A 6,250-nucleotide genomic window follows, 5' to 3' on the forward strand; every position below is an offset into this window, starting at 1 on the left:
GTAGTGAATAACAAAGTCCAACTCACCAAAGTACTTTAAATTAAAACTTAGCGATTACATGTTCATTACAACTTAACCAACTAAAACTTAATATAAAATAATTACAACTCGTAGCGGAAATAAATAAAGTGATTAAATATTCTATGTGGTCTAGACTTCTAGGTAGATTGGTCAAGTCCTCACGCATTCCCATAAGCTTCCAAGTCAGCTAATATTTAGTACCTGTCAAATCTGCTCCCCATTAAGGTTCACCACAGGTGTTCACGAATACACTGTCAACCATGAGGTTGAGTAGGAATAGCCAAACAACCACAATAAATGGATACAAGAACAATATTAAATGCAAATGCAAATGCAATGCATGCTCATGATCAATCCTCCGACGCTCCCGTTCATCCCGCCAATCCCTGGCCGGGGTAGTCTCATCATCCCAACCGAAGTTGAGGTAGTCTCATCATCCCGAAACAAGTCTGCGGGCACATTCCGAGGTATCCAATGCAAGTGCTCATGATATGAAAATGCATACAATTGAGCAACACTGTTTCTTACCATCTCGATCACAGTGAGGAATCAATAATCAATATAATCATCTCGATCACGGTGAGGTAGTCAATAATCAAATCATCTCAGTCACGAGCTGAGGTAGTCATTAAACAATTTATCTCAATGCAAATAATTCAAGTAAACATTAAAATGATTGAATAGCTATCCTACCTGGTAAGCAAATACTCCAATTACGCACTCCAATTATGCAATCCAATCAACAAATAAAGTTCCTCAATAAAACCGTCACCTAATACAAATAATAATTATACTTACTAATTACAACATGTACTAATTATAATTTAATTAATTATAGTCCATTAATTATAATTCACGCCAAAATACAAAATTAATCTCGTCTTTAAAAAAACCCGACTCAACCTATAAATTATCAATTAATCCAATTACTAATTATATTATATTAACTTTATATAAACATACGTGATTCAATTAAATAAAAAACCCGTCTCAAACCATCCTAAACAAGTCCCAAGAATTATGGTCAAAACCCATCTTAACCCTTAGTCAAACCCGCACAATAGACGTTGGTCAAACCCGCACAATAGACTTTGACCAACAACACAATATACACGACATAATCAATCCAACACCACTCGTGTACCCACTATACGGTCTAATATCTACCACCTCCCTTCCACCCATAACCACCACCTGACACCGCCTACCAGCCACTCCCACGTCAGCCCAGCAACATCACACACGATCTCCCCACCTTGCCCTAACACCTACAACCAACAACAGCCAATAACAAGCTACACATAACGACATTTAGCAACACAAACATCCTGCAACCACAGTACACCACCTCCTGTAATACTACGGTTTTATGAGTCTCTGGGTACTCTATCGAGTGGGCCTTACTCTGTCGAGTAAGGGTGTGTTGCGTTTTAAAACAGTTTCTGACCTGTTGGGTACTCGATCGAGTAACCTTGATACTCTATCGAGTAGGAGGCACTCGATCGAGTATGTCAGCTACTCGATCGAGTAGCCGGTTTACGGAGGGATGATTTGTCGGGTTTTGTTAATAATGCGATTTAATATATCTTCACGCCCATTATTCGCCTTCTGTGGAACCCGCCACAGAAGGGATGTGCACATTAAGGAATTTGGGTTTATCGCTCGACGGAGATGAGCGGGGATTAGGTGGAGCAGGCGGTCCGCCAGCTGGCGGCGTGGAGTGACTTTGTTGCGATGGGCACTCGGCGGGGCTACACACTTTAGTGTGTAGTCAGTATTGTGGAGTTGGGAATGGAGTTCGAAGTATATCTGTGATGATTGAGCTGTTTGTTTACTGTGTTGTTGGATTATATAAATTGTGTGATTAGTAATGACCCCGTTTATTGTTTTAAAAACTGTGGTGATCCATTCGGGGATGGTGAGCAGTTGTTGAGAAGGTATGAGTCGAGTTACATGGGATAGCTGGGATGTGCCACTTTCAGATGATAGAGTCTTCCGCTGTAGCTTGAGTAGTTTATTAAACATTACATTTAGTTGAGTAGACAGTTGGTTTTGGGAACATGTAACCGTATTTTGGTATTTTGTTTTGGATTGTATCTTATTCGCGAAACTTATACTATTTAAATGTTGTTTCGTTATTGTCTTATGATTATCATTGCCTCGGGGAACCGAGATGGTAACATCTTTATACCTGGGTGGTCCTGGTAAGGCACTTGGAGTATGGGGGTGTTACACCTCCGGCCACCCTCGACCACCTACCATGGTTGACTCACCGCCACGAACACAGCCAACCCTCGCCCAGGTCACGACTCCTTCGACATTGTCCCACAACCCCTGTTTATACATGGTGCGACTAACCTATAACCACCATTCCGGCGAGACACCGCACCAACCACCACCTGTAACCACCCCCGACCTCCCACTAGGGTCGACCGACCACCACGAGCCCAACCCAGCCAGGTCTAAGTTCAAATGAGTCACAACAAGGGTCAACATCCGGGTTCAGCGTGTCCCAAACACCGATAATTACCCCACCGACGACGGTCAACGGCGGTTAAAAGGAGGTCCGGCCAACCCCCTGGTGCCCGACGGTCAAGGTCACGGTCACGGCTTGTCCTATGGTGGCCTAGTTTACGAGTTATAGCAAAGCAAAGTATATACATGAGACGGTCTTAAAGTATTGCCTTGAGGCGATAAATTGATTTTGCTAATTTCCTCCTTCCTTCCGTCTTTAGGTCACCCTTCTCTCTTTATTCAATTATTTTCAGATTCTTATGAAGAATAAAGTCTATTTTTGTAGGTTGTCTTCTATTATATAAGTAGGTTAAGCTTATATGGAAATCAATTAGGAAAAATATGTAATTATTATTATTATTATTATTGTTGTTGTTGTTGTTGTTGTTGTTGTTGTTGTTGTTGTTGTTGTTGTTGTTGTTGTTGTTGTTGTTGTTGTTGTTGTTGTTGTTGTTGTTGTTGTTGTTGTTGTTGTTGTTGTTGTTGTTGTTGTTGTTGTTGTTGTTGTTGTTGTTGTTGTTGTTGTTGTTGTTGTTGTTGTTGTTGTTGTTGTTGTTGTTGTTGTTGTTGTTGTTGTTGTTGTTGTTGTTGTTGTTGTTGTTGTTGTTGTTGTTGTTGTTGTTGTTGTTGTTGTTGTTGTTGTTGTTGTTGTTGTTGTTGTTGTTGTTGTTGTTGTTGTTGTTGTTGTTGTTGTTGTTGTTGTTGTTGTTGTTGTTGTTGTTGTTGTTGTTGTTGTTGTTGTTGTTGTTGTTGTTGTTGTTGTTGTTGTTGTTGTTGTTGTTGTTGTTGTTTGATGCGTGTCTTTTGTATAAGGTTTTTACCTCATTTTTACACGCATTTCTGTACTTTTTATGTAGCATCTTGCTACAAATGCCCCCGAATATTCTACTTTGGTTCGTTTTATGTAATTTGCAGGAATTGACCTAAGAGGAGCTAAACCGAGCCTTAATCCGTCCCATTTGCATGGATTTATGGAGAATGAGGAGCCGGAGTTCGGAAATCTAACACTTGGAAGACGCGTGAGCTGGATTCGGGAAGTGTTTCAAGGTCTAACGTGCTTAAACAGCTCGATCGAGTAGATTTTATGCTCGATCGAATGCTTTATATACATATGGATGCTCGATCGACCATTTCGAGTATACACAAGAGGAGACAAAGCAAGAAGTGCTCGATCGAGTAGTTTATTTCTACTCGATCGAGTGGTTTAGTGTTAGTTTGGCTCGATCGAGTAGTTTATTTCTACTCGATCGAGTGGTTTGTCCTTCTTTAGTTATTTTCCGCCTAATTATTTTATGGGCTTTTGTAATTAGTCCATAGATTAGGTTTAGGATGGATTTTTCGTATAAGACAGAGTAGAGGGACTACGTAACTTCTCTCTTCCTCTCTTCTCCCGGTTCGTTCAATTTTACTCTATACCTTACTATTGTTGATTGGATTTTGCTCTTCCTTTATACTTTACTACTCGGACTTGGATCGATTGGTATTATTGTTCTACTTTAATCTCTTAATTCTTAATCACTGCTTTAATTCCCTCTTCCCTTTATTGTTTTCATAATTACTTAAATTCAATCTTTATTAGTTTACTCATCATGTTTAGTTTTAACTATCTATTTGTTGTTGTTGTTGTTGTTAATTCGATGATAATGAGTAGCTAATTCCCTCCTGCTAAGACTATAGGGGATCCATAATTATGAAGGGATAGTAATCGATTTATTGGGTTGATGCTGGTATGGTCTTTGTTGTTTAAATCTTTGCATTTTTTCGTCATCTGTCTATTTGAGTCGACGCAATTAGACATTTATATCTTAGTGACCCTTGACCTGGACCGAAAGGTTGGAAAAGGCGAGACTAGTAGCGAGCAATAGGGTATTGTAGTGAGGGCGAAAGCTAAGCTATTCACGCTTTAGGGCGAATTGAGACCGAAAGGAGATATTCACTGCTCCTTAGACCGTATTTGCATTGACCTGAGACCTAGATTACTTGATTGAATGATTATGGTGAACCGTCTGTCTTAGCCGTTTCTCTTTATCTGTTTAATTCCTTTTTCTTATCTTTCTCTTCCTTATTCTTATTAATTTAGAATATCACATTTAAAAACCCCCCATTTGGTTACCTTGACGAACTTAGATTTAGCTGACAATTTCCTACCTCTCTGTGGATTCGACCCGACTTCCCTAGCTATATTAGTTAGAGCGAGTTGGTTATTTTTGACAGGTACGCGACAGACGTGTCAAATTTTGGCGCCGTTGCCGGGGAGGTGGCGCAATTTTGTGCTTTAATTAATTTTGTCTCTCGTCTCAAGGAATTTATTCCTTGAGGCTGATCTCATTTTTTGCAAAGCTTTGATTAGTTTTGCAGATTAGTCGTTACTTTGAAAGTCTATTTGCCAGGATGCCTACGATTACTGAGCATATAGAGCCATGTGGTAGATGTGGCGAGGAAGGGCATGACCCTATTGGATGCATGGCAAGTGTAGACCGTGTCCTTGCTTATCGGAAATACAAGCAAGGAGTTCCTTTTTCTCAGCTGTATGAGGAAATAAAGAATGTCTCTACCCCTTCTACGCCGGTCATGCATGCAGTTTCTCCTTACGCAAATGAAGAAATTCTTTGAATTAAGATCCTTTGTGATGAGCGTATCACAGCAGTGTGATGAGAAGTGCAATAGGAAAGAAACGGTCATAGCAGAATTGAGGGAACAAGTCGCGCAGTTAACACTCGCGAAGGACCAAGCCGAGCTTCTACCGACATGCAATTCAGTTAGTGCAACGAACTTCCAAGTTGGCTTTACTCATGAAGGGCCAAAAGTACCAGAAGACGAGGTCTTAATAGCTGAAGATGCCTCGGAGGATGATATAGACGAGTTTTTGCAAGAAATACTTGCTGCGTGTGCTCAAGACACTCGATCGAGTGATTTATCTACTCGATCGAGTGAATTTATTCATCCCATCACTCGATCGAGCGAAAATACAGGTCGATCGAGAAGTGCACAATTAGATGTTGGTCGATCGAGTGATATTCTTACTCGATCGAGTAAGTTTGCTGAAGAAATCACTCGATCGAGTGATAAAACCGGTCGATCGAGTGAAACAGAAGAAGAGAATGGTCGATCGAGTGGTAAAAGTACTCGATCGAGTACCAGAAGTGGCGGGGATCCTATTTTACTATCTAATTCCGCTACCGTGTCATCTTCCCCTGCTGTGGAGACGTCACGCATTGATAAAGGTAAATAAAAAGTTGCGGGCCCACTCATTGCTACCAGGGTGCCCTTTCCAGGTCGTCTGAAGGACGCAAAGATCGAGCGACAGTACGGTAAGTTTGTGGACGTCGTGAAGAACCTCCAGTGCTTGTCCCTTTTTCCGAACTTGTTACTCAGGTACCTACTTACGCTAAATTTATGAAAGATATTGTGACGCGTAAGAGAAATTTAAGTGAATTTGAGACGATTTCATTTATGGAAGAGTCTAGTAATTTGCTTTTAAATAAAGGCCCTCCTAAAATGAAAGACCCGGGCAGCTTTACTATTACCTGTATTATAGGAAACATGGTTATTGATAAGGCTCTTTGCGATTTAGGAGCCAGTGTCAGTGTCATGCCCCTTCCTGTCTGCAAGAAACTGAACATGAGTCATTTTAAAGTGCCTAACATTACCCTCTGGATGGTGATAGATCCGTTAGGAAGCCATTAGGTGTCTTAGAGGATGATATAGATAAAAC

This window comes from Silene latifolia, unplaced genomic scaffold (assembly GCF_048544455.1).
Source record: "Silene latifolia isolate original U9 population unplaced genomic scaffold, ASM4854445v1 scaffold_85, whole genome shotgun sequence".
Lineage (NCBI taxonomy): Eukaryota > Viridiplantae > Streptophyta > Magnoliopsida > Caryophyllales > Caryophyllaceae > Silene > Silene latifolia.